The sequence below is a fragment of the Ictidomys tridecemlineatus genome, chromosome X (genome assembly GCF_052094955.1).
Source record: "Ictidomys tridecemlineatus isolate mIctTri1 chromosome X, mIctTri1.hap1, whole genome shotgun sequence".
NCBI lineage: Eukaryota > Metazoa > Chordata > Mammalia > Rodentia > Sciuridae > Ictidomys > Ictidomys tridecemlineatus.
The window spans coordinates 58,532,856-58,553,603 of NC_135493.1; the positions used below are offsets into that span (position 1 = coordinate 58,532,856).

A 20,748-nucleotide genomic window follows, 5' to 3' on the forward strand; every position below is an offset into this window, starting at 1 on the left:
ATCTCTCTGAGATGGCTTGAGTTCAAAGTTTTAGAAACAAAAGCTGTTCTATATTCTTGGGCATTTCATACCTTACAAAAGTGGTTCCACATCACTCATTTGAGCAGATTCAATTCCAATTCCCCGTGATGGGAAGACAGGTACGTCTGAACTCATCTGGTGAGCTCAATGATAGATAATACCTTGGATGTAGGGTGAGTTTGCCTAATGGCTGTTCCTGGACTGCTCAATATGATAATATATTCAGAACAAACTTTGAAATGTCCCACAGTCACAATGTCCTCACATCATGTATTATCTAACTTTATCACATTATTCAGCCATCTTGTCTTTCACAGAGACAAAAATCCTATTGTTACTGGCATTTCTTTTACACACATTTGTCCATTTTTCATTAGAATAGCTATTATGCTTAAACCCATACTATTTCATTGGAGGCATCTCATGTGCTCTAATGTGGAAATGAAAGGACAGAAAGGTACATATATACATGAGTGATTTTAAAAGTTAAGTCTGAGATTAGATGGTTCCTTCAACTTAAATTTTATACTTATTCAAGTTTCAAGAAACTGAAGGTTTTAAAAAATCCCTCCTGGCCCCATTTACCCATTCTTCCACCAGATAAATATTCTGTCTCTCTCTTCCTTTTCCCATTTAAAGTTCTGAGAAAGTTTCAGGCATTTCCTACTAACATTTGTTACTTACCACTGAGTCATCCTTCTGCACTATGGCTTCTATCCCCAGGATTGCAACATTAGTGTTCTCCAAGGTCACAAATTATCTTTCTGTCACTATGTCCAATTGTGTGTATCAAAAACATACTGAGAATTACTTTTAATGACCTCCTAAAATATGCATGTCTATGCAGACTGCTTCTTTCACTTAACAAGACATCTTTCTTTGACAGTTTTCCAGGCTCTGAAGCATGACATACATGGCTCAAATCCAAGCTGTCCTTTTTCCTAACTGTGAAGTCTTAGGCAATGTCCTTATTATAGCTCAGTTATTCACACATATATATTTATATACAAACAGAGATATGAAAAATTGTGGTATATGTGTAATAAGAATTGTAATGCAAAAAAAACCCCAAAGTACATGTATAAAGGCATGAATTGGCGTGAATATACTCTATATACAAAGATATGAAAAATTGTACTCCATATGTTTAATAAGAATTGTAATGCATTCCACGTCATGTATTTAAAAAATAAAATCAATAACACAAATAAATAAATAAATAAATGGATATTAGCAATATTAATTGTATTTTAAGGTTGCTGTTAGCATTAAATAACTCAATGCTTTAAAATTATTTGGTACATTACATTCTAGCTATTTTTGTTTATTTTTCTCTATTGTTATTAGCCATTAGTATTTTTACTACTCCTATAATGTAGATTCATGTTTATTCACACTGAATGTCATTTGAAAGGTTACAAAACTAAATTTAGAGTGAGATTTTATCTTTTCTATTTTTATTTTTTTGCAGTTATAGATGGACAGCATGCCTTTATTTGTTTATTTTTTGTGTTGCTAAGGATTGAACCCTAGTGCCTTGCAAGTGCTAGGCAAGCACTCTGTCACTGAGTCACAGCCCAGCCTAAGACTTTTCCTCTTGAATATAAATATATAAATGCATACATTTCGGGCTGGGGATGTGGCTCAAGCGGTAGCGCGCTCGCCTGGCATGCGTGCGGCCCGGGTTCGATCCTCAGCACCACATACCAACAAAGATGTTGTGTCCGCCAAGAACTAAAAAATAAATATTAAAAATTCTCTCTCTCTCTCTCTCTCTCTCTCTCTCTCTCTCTCTCTCTAAAAAAATAAATAAATAAATGCATACATTTCTGCACAAATAACTGCATGAGAAATTTTCTATAAAAAATCTTACACAGAAAAAGACATTATCAAGACTTAAATATGAGTACTCTGTTTTAGGGAATCATTATTTTATTCTCTTTCTATGTTATTTATTTTTTAATTATAATACACCCCTACTGGTGTTGAAATTACACAAAATTATACAATGGCAGGGAAATATAAACATTCACAGTTCTAATCACAGAAAAGATACTCATTTTCAGCATTAGGAATGTTTCTCAGGCTCAGGAAGGAAAACAAGATATTGAATGAGTATAACAGCGTATATTTTCCCCAGATTCCAAACTACAATGACAATCATCAATATTTTAAATGCTGCCTCTCCAGTGAAAAACATCAAGACACCTTTTGAAGTTTTAAATGCCAAAAGCCATTGGACAGAGGATGTAGTTCAGTGGTAGAAGACTTACCTTGTATGCCTAAGGCCCTGAATTCAATCCTTGGCACCACAACAGAAAAATAAATTCCTTTCTCTAAACACCAAAAGTCATTAAAAATATATATAAGAGTGGAAATTTGGGCAAAGTTATTCTTAACAGATATTCAATCAGATTTCATACATTATGAAAAACTCTTAAACAATACAGATTGGCCATTTTTTAAGAGACAATAAACATAAAGCAATCCTGAAAACCTCTCAGAAGCATAAAAATCATGTAAACAAATAAAAATGAATCATATTTAGTCAATCATACAAATTATAAACTATAATATAGACTATAATCCCTTGATACAAAGGAATATATAAATCAAAATGTTTTTTGTATTTATGGTGACTAAATATAAGTTAGTATGCTATATAATAGAAAATAAATTGAAGAACAGATGCAGTAAATTAAAGAGATTGTATTATAGAGGATTAGATAGTAATAACAACATAAGAAGCTGAGCATTTTTTATTTCTAAAATAATTTTTGTTATGTTTGTTACACTTTAAACAACAAAAGGAATTAACAATACTGTGCAAAGTTATTAAGATAAAATTTTGTAAATGAGAAAAAATGTGTAAACTGAGTTTCAAAATGCAGTATAGAAAAATATTTGTTGACTAAGTATCATGTTCATATACTCTTTGTAAAAATAGCACATTAAAAATCAATAATTTTGTATGTAGGCACTGACTGAGGATTTGTTACTTTTATGAAGGTATATTTCTCTAGTGTTTTATATACAGGATCTTTATTGTATAAAATGAAAACCTAGTTGTGAATTGATTACACACATGATGCTCATATATTCATTGCTTTGGAAACATGTTCATGGTATATAGTCTTATGTTTAAAAGAAGCATATCAAAACAAGTTATTTGACAGCGTGTCTGTGGGGGGTGTCTGTTTCTTCTGTGTCTCATCCTTCTTTTCAGTAAGTACTCGTACACCATCTCATTTGGTTTTTTATTCAGTTCACATACAGCCTGGACTTACAGTCCCAGGGAAGAAAGATTCCAGAGTAGATGTGAAGATAGTAGGATTGCCACCAGTATGTAGAAAAATCCAGAAAGCTTTGGACTATACAAAGGAATTCAGGCATCTCTTTCACTTCTCCCAAATCCCCTACCCCTTATGAAGCCCCCTGGTTGAAATTTTCATCCAAGTGGCATCATCCTCCATTTTCTGCAAGTCATGTTTTTTTCAATGAAAAGGAAAAATTTTTATAATCAGAAGACAATTTTTCCTCAAAAAAGATGACTGAAGAATTAGTACATTGTAACTACAACTGTCTTTGAAAAAGTTATATGTATATAAAAAATGAAATGTCATATACTTAGTTTCATTTCCTACTTACTCCTACATCTATATGTAATTAATTTACTTACATGTAATTTATTTATTACTGTGTTCCAAGCACTGTCAGTCCAATTGTGTATGCATATCCCACAATCCCTTCACAATCTCTAGACCTGCACAACTGGCAATGTCCAAAGGGAGAAACAGATGTTGCAGCCCAACCCATGCTATATGACCTCAAACTGACTCCATTCTAGGCAAGTTTAGTCCAACAGTCATCCTGAGTGCTGGGAACCCAGCATCTAAACAGAAAATGATATGGCTGAATCAGGAAAAGTGGAACTGTGGGAAATTGAAGCACCTAGTGCTAATGGCCAACCTTCTCCCCATGGGATCTCACTCACAGAAAATAAATGATGAGGTAACTCTTCTGTGGAACCAATACTGTCTCAGTTTTTCTCATAGGTAGAGATCTACAGGTTTTCCATTTCCCTTTACCTTTTGTTAAGTAAGAGTGATGGATTTCTGAACTGTATTTTTACCTGTCTTTCCCTGGGAGGGAGGTTCCTCCTATTGAATCTCCTGATGGGACGTGGAGTTTTGATTCACATAAGACCCTCTCTCTGAGTTGGTGGTAAGGACCTAGAGCCACACAGACAGAAAAGAATAAAGGTCAAATTCTCAAAAACAAGCACAGGACTAGGCCTCAGCCCCAACATCTAATCCTCCTTACTTAATGGAATAATTTTCACAGATTCCTTCAGTTCCTCTTAGAAACTGTGAGGAAGTCGGCATTTTTAGACATTGTGGGAGTAATATCTAATGGAACAACTGCTCTAGAGGGAATTTGATACTATCTAGTAAAGCTACACAGGAAAAATTATATAGGTATTTATTCTAGAAACCAGCACTATCTCTTCTAAAATTTGATACAATAGAAAGAGTGTGAAAAGAAAAACGGAATAACACAAGATCCTTCCTGAGGGAACAGCAGAAGACTGGAAATATCACAGTTGACCACTAAGTAGGAACTGTTTGAGTAACATAAAGTATATCTATATCCAGGAGTGCTATGCAACTATAACAAGCAATGAAGACTCTCTCACTATATTGCTATGGAGTGATCTCTCGGATAGATTGTTCAGTGAAAATTAAGGTGCAGAAGGAAGTGCTAGCTGTGGCTCTCTGATATAGGAGCCACTAGCCATAGTTGGTAATTTCAAACTGATCAAATTTAAATTGCAAACTTGGATTTTCATTAACATTCACCATACTTTACCAGCTAGTGGCTACCATATTTGATGATTCAGAATATTTTTATGTCAACAGAAATTTCTATTGGTGTATAATATGCAACACTCTAGCTATGAACATGGGAAAGAAATAATATATATTATATTTGGTTATATTTTACATTGGCATACTAAAATAATAATAGAGAAGTAGCCCCGGATGGAAGTGGATGATGTCTATTCTCCTTAAAATATAATACGTATTTTACTGGATTCATACATTTAAAAAGATAAAACAATGAGCAGCAAAGTAACAGTGACCTACTCTAGTACTCAGACTGAATCCTCTAAAATTTCATCCTCTTTAAAAAAAATGTGAGTTCCCTTTCAGAAATATCTGATTCTAAGTCTGGGATCTGGATTGTTCTAGATGAGAATGGACCAAAATATCATACCAAAGAATATGTCAAAAAGACTCAAAAGTCAAGCTGAAAGAGCTGCCACTGGACAAAGAACAGCAAAAAGGCTAATTCTTACTGGGTATTAAAGTACATTGAATATAGGATCATCTATGTGTCCATGATGACATTCTAACAAAATCCAAACACAAATCTAACTCATTGATTATCTTTGAGGGTTCCCAGGGAAACTACTCATTGCTTTGAAAAGTGAAGATACTGAAAAAAATTAAATATCCACCCTACGTTTCCTGTATACATACCTTAGTATATCCTGGTAGTTGATGAGGGGAAGTTTCTTTTACAGATTTCCAGCTGATGAATGTAGAATAAATCAGAATTAGAACATCACCATTTTATAACATTTTATGAAATTCAGCTTATTTGGCTGTCTGCAGAGACTACAATAAACATGAAATGAAAAGCAATAGAGAATTGTTAATGGCACTCCTCTTTCTAGGATGTGTACACATGCTTCTCTGATGTTAAACTAGGGATAAAAAGTATATGGAATAGAGGAAAGTAAGATGATGAGAAAAAACACAAAATGCAAGGGATAGAGGAATGATGTCTTGCCTACCTTTACTCTGTTTTTTTATCCCACAACCGTCTTACACACAGCAGTGACACTGTAGCTCACTCATAATGGATATATGGGTTTCTTATTGCTTGCAGCTATATTTACAGGTATTCTCTCTGTAGTCATTATATTATGTTAATGTGAGAGGTATCTCACTGACAGAATGAAGGAAGTAAAGTTAGAATAGGGAACTAACATTCTGGTGAAGGCTTATTAGATGCCACACTCCATAGGCTGTTATTTTCACACTTTTTTATTTTCTAGTCTTCAAAACAATGCTTTGAGATAAACATCATGACTTCCTTTCTACAGATCTGGAGATGGTTAGGCTCAGAGATCAAAGTACCTTCTCAAGGAATTCTAGGGAGTTATCAAATGGATACTGAGGCCAACTTGAAGGTGTTTCCACTGGCCAATTCTATAACAATTTTAGCATAATATTATAAACAGAGAATATGAGTAACTCTTTGAGAAAAATGTGAATCTCTGAGTCATACTGACAAACACATTAATAATCACATTTTTAAATAAACAAGGGGAAAGTGAAAGCTTTATATAAAAGTTCCAGGTAATTATTATACAAAGTATAACAGTATTCTTTTCACTGTAATAAATGATTAAGGTAAGAATCATAAATAGATGCTTAGTTTGTACCGAATCTATAGCAGTCATTGAGTCACCATGCTAGTTAGGAAAGGTGGAAAAAAAACACCACCCTGATTTTGTTTATAATATGTTCTAGGAACCAATTGCACAGTAATTAACTTCATGCAGGTCCCCTCACAATAAGTACTCCCAAAATCGTCATCCATATACATATTCATGTATGCATACAAACCCACATACATACATGTTATCTCCTACCACCACCATCACCCCAAATCCCAGGAATTTGTGGAGGTAGACTGCTGGAAGATAAAGAAGAGAAACCACACAATTGAACACATTCAGTTTTGGCCACACATATATAATTAAAAGCGACTACTTTTAGGAATGGTTTCTTTTGGAAGTTATCTGTTGAATTAGCTCTAGGATATTTTTCTCCCAAGTTTCAATACATTGCCAATCACATCAAAATGTGACACAAGCAACTTCAGAGTAAGTATCCTGAAATTTTAACATCATAGATTTCTTAACATCTACTGTCAAAAATTTTGCTGCTGACATCTCAGTGAAAATAAAATACATAAAATTATATTTTAAAACACTATATATAATAGCATCAGTTAGTATGAAATAATTGGGAATATCTTCCCACTGATGTATAATACTTATACACTGAATATTTCTAAATATTACTGAGAGATTACAAATCTAAATAAACAGAATGACATATTCATGAACTGGATGACTCATTGTTTTTAGGATGTCTATTCTCTTCAAATAAAAAAAAAAGACATTTTCTTTAAAAGAAGTTGACCGGTCAAGTCTAAATTCACATGGAAATGCAAAGAATGTAGACTATGAATTAACTTTGAAAAATAAAAATGTAAGAGGGCAAACAATCTTATTTCAACACTCCTTATTAAATCTGCATTAATGCTAAAAGAAATGTTGGCATCAAGGTAAAAAGAAGTCAATCAAAAGAAAAGAATAAAGTATTGAGAAATGAACATATAGTAATACTGACAATTGATTTTTTTTTTTAACAAAGGCACAAAGGCATGGCATCCAGAAAGGATAATCTTTTCAACAAACTGTGCTGGGACACGTGGATATCTACATTCACATATAAATGTCAACTCAATATAGATGACAAATCTGACCATAAGACTTAAAAATATACAACTTTGAGAAAAAATATACTGGAGAAAACCCTTGTGATGCTGCTGACAAGGGTTAGGTAAGGAGTTCATAAATGAGACACTCAAACCACAGTCCATAAGTAAAAGAAATTGACAACTTCTTCAAAGTTAAAATTTTTGGCTCTTCCAAATACTTGGTTGAAAAAAGAAAAAGATAAGGCCCTGACTGGGAGAAAATGTTTGAAAAATCATATATTTGGTAAAGGACTTGCATTCAGATTTTTTTTGTATCAGGGATTGAACCCAGGGAAGCTTAACCACTAAGTCACATTTGCAATCCTTTTATTTGAAGACAGAGTCTCACTAAAGTTCCTTAGGGCCTTGTTAAATTGCGGAGGCTGGCCTTGAACTTGTGATCCTTCTGCCCCAGCCTTTCAAACCACTGGGATTACATGAGTGGGTCACTGTATCCAGCCAGATTATAGGAAAATTTGACCAAAGAATAAGAAAATTGACAATCCAATAAACAAATGGGGAAAAGATTTGAATACAGACTCCACTAAAGAAAATACGCAAATTTGAAATAAACAAGTGAAAAAAAAATGCTCACCATCATTAATCATTAAAAATTTAAATGAAAGCTACAATGAGATATTATTAAATTTTAGAGGAATAACAAAAAATTACACAACTGGCTATAACAAGTACTGGAACTTTTTTGGAAGATGAAACTCTCAAACACTGCTGATGGCAATAAAAATGGTATAACCCCTTAAAAATAATTTTAAAGTTTCTTAAAATGTAAATCTTACATTTACCATATGATCCAGTCTTTGAATACCTAAGTATTAAACATTAGGGAAATATTGCATATTCCCATGAAAAGATTTAATCACTATTATTCACAGAAACTTTATTTATAAGAGCACAAAAATGGGGCTGGGGTTGTGGCTCAGTGGTAGAGTGCTCATCTAGCATGTGTGAGGACCTGCGTTCAATCCTCAGTACCACATAAAAAAATAAATTAAATAAAGATTCGTGTCCAACTAAAAAAATAAATATTGTTTTAAAAAGAGCCTCAAAATGGAAATAATCCAAATGTCTATCAATGAGTAAATGGATAATAAAATTGGTGGATAGCTGAGTGTTGTGGTACATATCTGTTATCCCAGAGGCCCAGGAGGCTGAGGCAGTATCACAACTTCAAAGCCAGCCTCAACAACTTAGTGAGCCTTAGCAACTTAGGGAGACCCTGTCTCAAAATAAAATACAAAAATGCTGGGGTTATAGCTCAGTGGTTAAGCAACTGGGCTTAAAAATAAAAGTGTGGAATAGTCATATACCAGAATACTATTCAGTAATTAAAAGAAGAATGAAGTATTGATATATGAAAAAAAGATAATTAGGGTGAATGAAAGAAACTGGACTCTGCTGAAAACAAACAAAATAACCCCATTTGCATGATTTTATTTAAATAAATTTCTAGGTCATGAAATTTAATCCATAAGTTATAGAAGTACTGTGTTTGCCTGAGACCAGGGCAGTAGAGGGGTGGGGAGACTGGATACCATAGAACTGAAAATGAAAATACTAATGATGTTTAGAACTATATAGTTATTTTAGGGGACATGACTGGGTATCATCAAATATAGCAAATAATAATATACTTATTATTTTTGAAAATATTGAATTCTTTTAATATTTTATTTTATTAACATGTATTAATTGTACATGCTGATAGGGTTGCCATATTTCATACATACATATAGCATACATATAGCATACATGATCATTACCAGCCTCCCTTTTATCCATCCCGTTTCTCTACTTTCCAACCCTCTAGTGATCACTATTCTACACCCAGATCAACTTTTTTAAAACTTCTACACATAAGATAGACCATATTCTGACATTTTTACATGTTTAATTACATTTGATATAATTCTGACTTTTGTTCTTGTTTTTTAATAATATTTTTAGTTGTAGATGGACACAATATTTTTATTTATTTATTTTTATATCTTTTATTTATTTATTTATTTTTATGTGGTCCTGAAGAGGATCAAACCCAGCACCTTGCACTTGCTAGGCAAGTGCTCTACTGCTGAGCCACAACCCTAGCCCAGGAAACAGTTTATTTAGCTGCAGCTAGCTTCAGAGGCTACAGCTCTCACTGTAATAAATTAATCCCCCTGAACCCCGATTCAGGTAGTTTCAGAACTTTATACCCAGTGTGTAAGGGGAGGAACTTCTGCAGAAGTTCACACACAAGTAGCTTTTTTCTTTTGCTGTTCTGGGCAAGTTAACCCTTCAAGGACCAATTCTAACTTCTTAATAAATTTCACTATAAGACATATAAATTGGTGACCATTTTAGAATGCATACCAAATTCTAAAATTGCTAGGAAGAATGTCTAACTAATGGCATGACTCAGCATTCAAGAGAAAGATACACAGGTATCACTAATTATTATTTGAGCAAGTGCTATCCCTGAAGGTCCTAGAAATCCTGTGGCTGACCATTCTTGCCCCCATTTTATGGAGGAGAAGCTGGGTCACATAGCGCTGTTCCCTGTCTTATCCTCCAGCATGCCTTTACATGGAAAGTAGGTCCAGGACACCCTGGAGCAGGACCCCACACTCGCTGGAACCAGGAGGGTCCCACATCACCCTCCCTCTTGAGATAGGGGGCATTGAGCCTCAAAGTTGGAATGAGAAGACTAGAGTCTGGGATCTCTTCCTCTCCCAAAACCCCAGGAAATTTCAGCCCCAATGGACAGGGCACCCACACCCTCACTAGGACCAAACACCTGGAAGTGAGTCCCTGTTCTCAAACCAAATCACATCAGCCTCCATTAAAAAGTTGTCATGCCATCAGGTTTCTATGGCAACCACTATGCACAGGCCTATCACCGACATCTGAAAAGCCTTTGCACATCCATATATCATAATTCATGAGTTTGTAAGAAAACACTAGTGTTGTTCAGGTCCTCTCCCTTCAGTAATTTTGGTAATAGGCAGACCTTCAGAATACTTGTCTGCTCTGCCCTCAAGGGGTGAGTCTTATATTAGGATCAAAGCTCTACTCCCCTTTATGTGTCTCACTAGCTTCTCAGTTTTTTCCTATAGATTTACTTCCTAATAGTTGGATTGTGATAGGAGTCTACTTCATGCTCTGAATATAATCCTTGCTGCTCTGTCACTGAGGCTTATCTTAAAACTGACACAGGTTTTTTTCCTTCCTTTCTTTTCTCCTTATCCCTAACCATGAGGGAAGCAAGATGAACCTTCTTCCGGTCCTAGGCCCAGTTATCTGTCCTTAAGCTCATGCAACACAGGAATGAAGGAATCCAGAATTCATGACTAGTGCCAGAAGTTCTAAGAAATGGCTACCTCTAAAGGCTATTAGTGAATTATGTCCCTTGACAGGGCACAGCTGGAAAACAGACTGTATCATCAGTTTGAAAGCCCTCTGTTTCCCCTGAGAGAATCACAGTCTCTGGGACACGAGTCCCCCATGTTTCTCCTTTGCTAGTAAAGTAATAAAACAACTTTCTTTTCTCCAAACCTTGACTCACTATTGGATTAGCCTCAGGGAAGACAAAGCTTTTAGTAACAGGATCTTTAAAGGGCCCCTAAAATATACTCCTCTGAGCTTTAAACCAACTAAGCAAATATGTTTGAAGAATAAAGAGAAGCAATATATTGACTTGATTTTTTATAAAGGTAATATTGACTTAGATTTGCTAATAAGTTGACCTCCTAAATAAACCCCATAACAGACTCATCCAACTGACAGTACTGTTTTGGGATAGTCACACAGTCCAAGGACTGCAATGCACATCTATCTGCTGTCTGCTGAAGGAGTCCTGTTCTAGGTGCTTAAAGAAAATGAATTCCTTGCAAAGGGATCCTGTAACAGGAGATGGTGTTTTGAGGTACCTTATTTGAGAAACACTTCTCAACATAAATAAAGGTGCCTTGTTCAGAATGAAGAGTCACTAAACCAGCCTGCAAGGATTTCCTTATGGAGTGGTTTATATCAACATCCTCTTCATTAATGTGACTGAAATAGAGACTCAAAATTCCAAGGTAGCTTGAAAAGCAAAATTGTGAAAAGCACCCTTGGAAATCTCTTCAAGAAAAAATTGATGAAATCTTCAGAAATCTACAGAGATACATACATGCACAGACTACTGTCAAAATTATAATGAAGGTTCACCTTCAAAAAAAGAGAATTTCTTATCTAATAATAACACATAACAAAAGAAGTAAAGTTCATCAGAAACATAATATTTTGGATATCTATTTCTGTTAATCAACTGCCACACAACCTGAGGTTCAGCCTTAGGTCTAAGATAACCATTATAAAAACTCACTGCTCATTGTTTAGCCTTCCTCTAGATGAAGGAAACAAATAACTCCCTGATACACCATGAGTTCAAAATTTTGATGACAATAGTTGCTCTCCTTTTTAGTGTTTCATCAGGTCATAAGAGCTGTTTCACATTGTACCTCTCTCTGAAAAGTCCCAAATCCAGTTCCACATGCTGGAAAGACAGGAATATCTTGTAACTCATGTGAGTGACAGATCACACCAGGGAAGCAAGGCATGGTTTCTGCCTAATGATTATTCCGGGATCATTTTATATGTTAACATTTGTGTAGAAAATTCTGACCTGGACCTCATCACCAGTGCAGGGTCCTCAGATGATATAGTATCTAGCCCCAATGCATCAGAATGTCAGATATCTGCTTCCTCACACAAATCCAAGAATTAATAGAATTTCCTTGACATATAGTTGTTCATTCTTCCATTCACTAATAACTGAAATTTTTGTACTGAGCTCATAATCCATGCTATTCTACTAATGGCATCTCATTATCTCTAAAGTAAAAATTAAAAGGTATGAGGAGAAATGAATATATGAACAACTTCAAAGGTTAACCTGGGATGAGATGGCTCCTTCATATTTACTTTTAAACTTGCTCAAGTAACAAGGAAATGAAGATTTTTAAATTCCTCCATCTAGCCACAGGCTCTCACTTCTACTATGTCTTTCTCTTTTTCTGTTCTCTCTCTTCTTCTTCTTCAAAGTTCCATGAAACCTTTTATACTTTTCCCTGTATTTTATTCTATTACTGTTAATATTCTTCACTTGCCCCTGACTCCTTATCCCATTGTACTTGGGCTACTGTCACCAGGACTGCAATGAATGTGATCTCACCAAGGTCATAAACCACTTTTTTGTAACTAGAGTCAACTATTTTGTATGGCTATACCAACACATAGGTATTAAATTCAACAACCTTTTAAAATGTATATGTTTTTGCAGACTACATATCTTACTTAAAAATAAACCTTTAACAGTTATTAAGGCTCTGGAGTATCATGTATTGGGTACAATTTTAAGATGTCCTACTCACTATATGTGCAGTCTTGGTCAAAGTCATTATTATCTTTGTCCCTCATTTTTTTTAACAATGCAATGAATATTGCCACAATATTTACCTTATAATGAGCTATAAGCATTACATGGTCAATACCTTACAAATATTTGACACAGAGTACATTTCTTTTTTTTTCTCCATCTTTAATGGTTATTCATATCTCCACTATCCCTATAGCAGAGGCTTGGGTTTACTTATAATAAATAACCTGCAAGGTATATTGTTAGAGAAAAGACTATCACAAAAATAAATGTGTGATGAAAGCTTATCATTTGTAGATAAATATATAAATGTATGCATTTAAATATAAATATTTGAAAATGTATGAAATTATATAAATATGTAAGTATGAAAACTTATAGAATACTATTATTTAGATGGAAACATTAGCAGACCTTCTTTTCTGGTAGTTTATTGGAGGATAATGCTATTTATTTACTTTCCTATGATATCCAATTTTAACTATAGTCAACACCTATTACTCTTGCAATTATACGAAATAATGAAGCAGAAATAAAACTTTCACATTATAGGCCCCAACCACACTGAAGACACAGACTTTGAGAACAGGGTTGCAAGGGGTGAATATTCTGCAAATTTCAAGCCACACTGATAATAAATACTTTAAATTTCTGCATAGTCAATTGGAAAAAATCAAATATAGTGTTATTTGGTTGCATTCTATCCTCACAAAAGATATGTTAAGGTCCTAACCCTAGATATCTGTGAATGTGGACTCTTTTGGAATTGGGGTGCTTGTAAATGTAATCAAGTTAAGATGAGCTCTTTGGGGTAGACTCTAATCAATATGCTCTGTCAATAAGAGCTGTGGCCCATTGAAGCTAGAGTCATGCAGAGACAATAACATGTGATGATAGGGGCAGAGATCAGAATGAAGTTGCTGTATATCAGGAACATCAAGTATCCATGAGCTATGAAAAGAAAAAAATAAGATTTTCCCAGAGACTCAAAGTAAGCAAGGCCCAGCTAACACCAGGATTTCAGACTTTCAGCATCTAAAACTGCAAGAGACTAAATGTTAGTTTCTTAACCCACAAATTTGGAGTAAATTATTAGAGCAGTCCTAGGATATAATATAGTACTTTTTATTAACATATTTTTTGTTTGCTGTGATTAACAGTAAGGTGTAGCACTTATGATAAGAGCAAAAGTAGCATATACTACAATACATATATTCACTCAGGAGTCACACAGACTATGTTCAAATATCAGCCTTATCACTTGATAACTCTGCCCTGGCTCTGCCTACATTCCCTTATGTTTAAGGTTATAGTAAGGATGAAATGAGTAAGTAAAAGTTCACACTTACAATAGTGTCAAGAATTGAGAAAGCCCCAATAAGTATTAACCATTTTTATCATTATTTTCACACCTGAATTGACTATTATTGTCTCTACAGATATTTTTTGGTTATATAGATTTTTTTTGATTGGCATGAATTCACCTTCATGATATGTTTACCATTTTAAAAGTGGTTTATAAAGGTGTGCAAATAGAATATTATCTCTTTTCTTAAATATATTTACATTTGTATAGTAAATTTTCTGAAAAAAATATTTTCAAATGTTTTTAGTGCTTATCTTCAATTCCCACTGTCTCCAAGAAGCAAAGGGGCCAGGCTAGGATCCCAATATTCTCTTCAAAGGCATGCCCCAATTGGCCAACTTCCTTCTACTAGATCCATATCCTAAAAGTTTTACCACTTCTCAGTAGTGCTAAGGGTTGGCAACAAAGCCCTTAGTGTATGGGCCTTTGGGGGTTATTTAACATACAAATCATGAGAGGAAGCTTCTTGTTTCAGTATCAAAATGGAAGGTAAAAAGAGAAGAATGCCTCAAATAAAAAATAACAAGGCAATGATTTTCATCCAAATTTCCACCATACTTAGTATATCACCCTCCAAAGAAATTGCATTAAAAATTTCATTTTTCTGCTTCAAATCCAATTGATTTCTATGAGATAGTCATCTTCAAGTCATCTCTTGTGGTAGAGAGAATAAAGGGAACTATATATAGAGAGATATTGAAGTATTATATATCATATACTTCTATTGTTTTGCTCATTTCTATTCATAAAGTCCCTCTGATTTAAATATTGGTACACTCATTTTATAGACCAGCAAATTCAGGATCTCTAAGGGTATCTCCCCACTACAGGATCATATTTATTATTGCAATACATGCTTGTGTTATATATATATATATATATATATATATATATTCCTTATCCATATTATCATGTTATGCATGATTTTTAGCAACATATTTTCTTTGCTCAAGTTCATAATTCAGTATTAATTTGCATTCTTTTAGTTGTTGAAAATTTGGTATATTTTAAAAAATTTAATTGGTATGTATATTGTGTTTTATGCCCATTATCCATTTATATCATTTGACTATGTCTCTACTTGTTAATAAGATTTCATTACATATCAAGATACTAATTAGTAAAGTGAAGCATTGGGGAAAAAAAGAAACCTTTGGAATAAAGCAATCATACTAAGTACTAAGCTAAAAGAGAGTAAATTAAACAAGGGAGTGAAAAACTATACAGTTTCTGTGCTTAAAAGCAATAAATTAAAACTGAGCACAAATGATTAAAAGAAACTGATCATATTAATAAATGTTAATGGGCTTAACTTACCATCTATTAAAAGAAAATTATTTCAGATTGCCTATTAAAACAAAATCCAAAATGATGCTTCTTCAAGAAATATACCTAAAGAAAGTATTCAAATAGGTTAAAAAATAAAATAAATAATTATATGCCAGGCAATTGCCAATAAGAAGAAAGTGAGGGTAATAGTCTTGATAAGTAAGAGAGAAGGATTCAGGCTAAAGTGAGTTTAAAGAGACCAAAAACATAGGTGATAAAGCTAAATTGGCTATAATTCACAAAGAAGATATGAGATATTAATAATTATGTACTCAATCATAGAGCAAAAAATATTGATAGAGCAATAGCTATAATTGGTCCAAGCAGAAATAGAAAAAAATACACTTAGATAATTCTAGCACACTTGTCATAACCAAAATATGTACAAGTGGAGCAAAATTTAATGATTATACAGAAGACCAAAACAACTTAATACCAAGAATATATCTTAGAAATACTAAATTGAGACATCTATATCAGATAATTGATATACTTTAGAGAGGAGTGTGGGAAATTCACGAAAATTGACTCTAAGACTAAAATGAATCTTGAGAACAAATGAAAATATATTAAAATTACATAATTTGATGAATACAATAATGAAAACACAACATGTACTATATAGCTAGTACAGTTATCATGTTACATTTGTGAACATTAAATATCTATATCAATAAGGAAAATAAGTGAATTAAACATTTGACATGAAAACCATAAAGAAAAACACAATATATAAACTAAAAGAGAGCAGATGGAAAGAATAGTTAAATGCAAAAGTAGAAGTGAAAATGTTAATAAACAATCTTCCTATTTAAGATCAGAAAAGTTTAGATAGACTAGAAGCAAACACTGGCATTCTGGATGTTGTACCATATGCTACACTGGGATCTTGATTAAGGTTTCTCCTTGAACTCTTCAAGTGTTCCCTCAAGTGTAAGGATCAGAGGGGTGTGTGTGTGTGTGTGTGTGTGTGTGTGTGTGTGTGTGTGTGTGCGCGCGCGCGTGTGCGCGTGTGCATGCATTTGTGGGCATGTACAAACATATGTAAAAACATAAAAATATGTATAGATATAAATATGCAATGTTAAATTAGAGGGGAAAATGAGCACTTTGTTTATGCATCTGTGTACTTATATATAGTGAAATGCAAAAAGAAGTTGTGCATTCTCTTTAGAGAAGCTATCATATGGAATGATAAAGCAATACATGGGAATGATAAACATTCTAGACAGTGATTATGTCTAGGGGAGAAGAAAAGAGATGCGATCAGGGAGGAAATTTTTTTTCCTTAACCTCAACTAATTTTATAGCTATGTTTGCTTATCTGAAATGTTTCATAACCAGCAAATGTTTTAGGGGATATAGTTTTTCTCATAAATATAATCCATATTAATCTTAGTAAATAGTTTCATATTTATCTAACTGCAAAGGTTAAAAATATGAATACCAGGCAATAGTACCATGATTAAAGTTATTATTAAAGTTATTATGCCATTCTTGTGGCTATATTGTGCATTCATATATGTACTTCTACTGTACATTAATTATATGTATGTTTCATATGGCCATTATAAGCATGTACAGTGTAGGATTCTGACTTTTTTGTATTGATTTTGTTTTATCTTAAATATTTACATGTGGACAAAGCATTCTGATTCATTGACAAGGCAAAAATATAATCTAACTTTACCATTTTTTTATAGTGCTGGAGATCTAATCCAGGGCTTCAAACATGCTAGGCAAGTACTCTTAACACTGAACTCCACTCTCAGGCCCTAGTTTTACTTTGTAATAAACATTTTGTCATCTGTCCCAGCCAATTTGATAGCTAATGCATTTGATTAGAAATGCCATACCTGTATATTAAATAATGTCTGGGTCTGCTCATGAGCATTCTATTGTTATCATTTAATTAGTATGTCAACTGCACTAACCAATGGTCATAAAAATCAAAGATTCATGGAACATTGTTAATACCTGGAACTGTAATATCCACTCCCATTATTCATTATTTGGAAGGGTGGTGGAATAATAATAAACAATAATAATAGATGCCAGTAATTATAAAGCATATAGTAGAAAAATCGTTTGTTCAAAATCATACACCCAGCAAGTAATGTTTCCCAGGATCCAGTCCGAGCTTATGACACCAAAGCCTATGGCACTAACCACTTTTTCTGTATTGAATTCTCTTCTGCATTAGCCCAGAGGTCAGCAAATGGAAAGGACTCACCCAAGTTCCTGTGGTTCATAGATGTGTCTGTCAACTGGGATACAGGATTGATGATTCCCATCTTCTGTCTAGCTGACCAAAGAAGTCGGGATTTTCTAAATGAAAAGAACCAACAAGATATGCATATGTAAAAGGGGATTTATTAGATTAAATTACACAATCAGAAGCAGGATAAGTCCCACAATGACCATCTTCCCACTGGAGTGCAAGAGGAACCAATAGCTGCCCAGCCCAAGAAGCTGAAGCTTGAGAACAAGAGGGACCAATAATACAGCCCCAGTCCAAGACTAAAGGCCTAGAAACTTCCTGAAGAGTCACTGTAAGTGTCCATATTGAATGAGTGAAAGAGATGATGATTGTTTTTCACAGATGGTGACAGCAGTAATAGACACACTGGTTCAAGAAGAATGGAGCTTGCACCTGCTGCTGCTTCTTCTTTCTTCTGCCTTTTGTTCCATTCAGGCCCCCAGCCTACTGTACAGTGCTGCCTACATTCAGGTCAGATCTCTTCTCTCAGTTTGCTGTCCCACATGCCAATGGTGTCTGGAAACACCCTCATATACACACCCAGAAGTCTCTCAACATTATGTGTTTCCTGGGTGTCTCTCAATCCTATCAAGTTACAAACCCAGATTAACTATCAAACTGACCCATTATTATTCTTTGCTTTTCTGTATGGTTTTGTCTTCCTGGGGTTCAGTTAGAAATTTCTGTATCCATGTTACACTTGGAAGAAAATAATAGAGCAAAAAGTAGCTTGAATAAAAGGAATAATGAGATAATAACAAAGCTTACTTCTTGCTGCTACATTTCCAGATGCTTTCTGTTTCCAATAGTTTATTTTGTTGAACACAGGTGTTTTCTCTTGGAACCAGCATATCCTAAGAATCTATCCCACAGTTACAATGAAGAAATACAAAAAGGCATAAGCACAAGGTCATTCTTGGAAGAACAAACTATAATAGTACAAAACCAGAAATGAGTCAGGTTGATTAATAAAAGATTGATTTAAAAATATAAGGTATTGGGCTGGGTTGTGGTTCAGTAGAGCACTCACCTAGCACATGTGAGGCACTGGGTTTGATCCTCAGCACCACATAAAAATAAATAAATAAATAAAGATACTGTGTCCAACTACAACTAATTTTTTTTTAAAAAAATCTAAGGTGTAACTACATCCTAGAGTACAATATAGGTGTCAAAAGCAATGGAAATTCCTTCTTTCTACTGCTATTTAGTTATAAATATATATTGTTAAGAATTCAAGGTGCATAAAAATGTGTCTGGCTGTTGTTTTCCAATATGGTATGCAATGACCAAATGTTGCTACATGTTTTCAGTTGATTAAGTATAGATGAAATTACAAATCCAGTTCCTCAATTGTCCTTACCACATATCCAGTGTCAATGTCCACAGGTAGCTAGTGGATAGTGTGTTGGACAATGTATACACAGAATATTTTCATCTCTGTGGAAGTTCTATTGGAATCCACCAATCTAGAGTACATTAATTTTTACAATTATTTGTTACTGCCAGGCACAGTGGTGTACACCTGTAATCCCAGCAGCCTGGGAAACTGAGGCAGGAGGTCAGTGAGTTCAAAGCCAGCCTCAGCAAAAGCAAGGCACTAAGCAACTCACTAAGAACCTGTCTCTAAATAAAATTAAATTTAGGAACAAGGATGTGGCTCAGTAGTTGAGTGCTCCTGAGTTCAATCCCTGGTACCCCTCCCCCAAAATCTGTTACTTCAGAATCAGTATTAATAAAGTGAAACACTTAATGGAAGTGAAATATTTCAAATATTTGAAAATCATATATCTGATAAAGGATTTGTACACGAAAATATAAAAAATCTCTCAAAAACCTATAAGAAGAAAACAGACTTAAGTAGCTGAATTTTAAAAAAAATTGAAGTGACAGTTGACCAAAGAAGATACAGAAATGGTAAATATGCCCATGAATATATGGCCATCAATATTAGCTATTAGGGAGATACAAATTAAAATTACATTGGCCATAACTTTCTTATCCTTGTATATAAATACATGACCAAGGTAATTCCACATCATGTACAACCACAAGAATAGCATCCTAATACAAATTAAGTTATACTTCATGTACATGTAATATGTCAAAATACACTCTACTGTCATGTGTACCTAAAAGGACAAATAAAAAAACTACATTGATAAACCATTATACCCTGTGTTGATGATCAAAATTAAAGAATGAGCATGTCAAGTGTTGGCAAGGTAGAAACCTATCTGTAAGTTATACCACAGTTTTCTAGCACTTGGTAGCAAAATATAGGCACAAAAGCTTGACTGTGATACTTGGTATAGAGTTGGCAGGGTCCATGACAGAGGCCAATACCCTAGTCAGGTATGTGCTTAGATATGGATGAGAACATGATGTAGGTCCCCTGCAGACATATCTGTTGGCCTGTGTGGCCTCAGGAATGTCTGAAGGTGAAGAAACCTATCCATGTAATGTGCCACAGTGTTCTGGCACCTGGCATCCAAGCAAGAAAGCCCCAGTGGCAGCTGAAGTGTACAAAGAATTATTGACTGCCATAATAATTTCTTTTCAAAAAAATCCAGGGGTGATCTGGGGTTGTAGGTCAGTGATAGTGTACTTGCCTAGCATGTGTGAGGCACTGGATTTGATTCTCAGCATTGCATATAAATAAATGAATAAAGTAAAAGTCCACAAACATCTTTTTAAAAAATTCCAGGGGTGCCCAGTCACAGGGGAATCCCACAA

General features: G+C 34.2%; 1 protein-coding gene across 12 annotated transcripts in view; it reads right to left on the reverse strand.

Annotated features, from left to right (window-relative positions):
• Positions 1–20,748, reverse strand: part of Zmat1 (zinc finger matrin-type 1) — a 249,553-nt gene that overhangs the window by 140,440 nt on the left and 88,365 nt on the right. For 7 of the 12 annotated variants that reach the window (XM_040283375.2, XM_078034534.1, XM_078034533.1 and 4 more), the window contains 4 exons: positions 17,986–18,080; positions 15,741–15,815; positions 5,565–6,789; positions 4,154–4,253 (listed from right to left, as the gene is read on the reverse strand). The gene's annotated coding sequence lies outside the window, so the exon portion shown is untranslated. Of the gene's footprint in view, positions 1–4,153; positions 4,254–5,564; positions 7,058–15,740; positions 15,816–17,985; positions 18,081–20,748 lie in introns of those variants that run through there. The other 5 variants (XM_040283271.2, XM_040283337.2, XM_040283276.2 and 2 more) reach the window with 4 other exon arrangements.